Raw genomic sequence first — 1,429 nt, forward strand, 5'->3', positions numbered from 1 at the left:
TTGTGCTTCAAGATGTCGCAAGGCCCCTGTAGCTTTCCAGAATCAACACAGTTGCTTTAAAAACGCATACCGTGAACACAAGAGAGCCTGGTGGTGGGTGGCAAGTGGAGTGGAAGGATCCCTCTGCGTCCTTCTTCTTTTTGCCCTCCCTCAACACCCGTCTGACGGGTGGTATTATTTTCATTATTGATGACCCTGCGCACCTTCGGTAGCTGAACTGAGCAGTGGCACAGAGACGTAGCTCTTGATAGCCCCGGGAATTGAGGGAATTGAGGGAAATGTTCGGCATCGTACCCTCTTTCTGCCTCCTTGTGGGCGCTGCTTGAGGGTTCACCTGGGTCTTCTTGTCAACTCCTGATAAGTGTTTGGGCGAGGGCGTTTCCCGGAGATCAGTTCTCTCCTTTCTCACTCCTCCAGGCAGCCTCAACTGTCACCGCAGCGCTGACGGACTTCGTGAAACCCGAGCAGCTAGATGGTGAAAACTGCTTTAAATGCAGCCAGTAAGATGATTATTAACACCATATCAATACTAGATCCTGCGTGAAGGTGCTGCACATACTCTAGCATAAGCCATCTTTTCACATAACATAATATATTAACATAATAATTCACATAGGTTAGATGCACGATAATGAGGCACCGATATTTTAATATGGCTCTGTGCATCTGAACAGCCTTAAAACAGCGTAGGGGGGTGTGAGACATGAAAGGATGTCTGGCCTTCTTGGGGCAAGATAGGGTGTATACGAAGGTTGCATTTCAGCACTTGGCTCTGTGCTTGGTTTCAAGGTGTAACAAGACAGTTGCCGCCTCCAAGAGGTTTACAATCCATCGCGCACCCAAGGTTCTCACCGTGTGTCTGAAACGGTTTGAAGATTTCAGCGGCGGGAAGATCAACAAGGTGCGTATGCAACTGGAGCGCAACGTTCCCTTCCTGGAGCGGGATATTTCCCAAAGCAGTACGCTCTTTCACAAGCCGTTCACGTTGAGTTTTTCGCGTTCCCTTCCGGGGAGAGGAGAGTTGCCGCGGGAAGACAAGCACGTACTCTGCTCCGGGAGAGCTGCTTTGGCCGAGAACAGTGTCCTGCCACCCAAACCATTACCTGCTGCTTTGGGGAAAAACCAAGTGTTCATGAGCCCCAAAGATGTATTTATACACCTCTGGTCTTGGAGGGCTATTTCGTGTAGTATTTCAGGATCATTTCCGAGCACTCTCGGTCTCTCTGTAGGTTGTGAAGTACTCCAACTGCTTGGATCTTCGCCCGTACATGTCTCAGACAGACGGAGAACCGCTCTTCTACTCTTTATACGCTGTCCTGGTGCATAGCGGTAACAGGTGTCATTCAGGGCACTATTTCTGCTACACAAAGGTAAAGAGCAACTTCCTTCCACGCACGAGAAAAAGGCGTGCTGAGGAAGACAGACTTTC

The sequence above is a fragment of the Harpia harpyja genome, unplaced genomic scaffold (assembly GCF_026419915.1).
Source record: "Harpia harpyja isolate bHarHar1 unplaced genomic scaffold, bHarHar1 primary haplotype scaffold_46, whole genome shotgun sequence".
NCBI lineage: Eukaryota > Metazoa > Chordata > Aves > Accipitriformes > Accipitridae > Harpia > Harpia harpyja.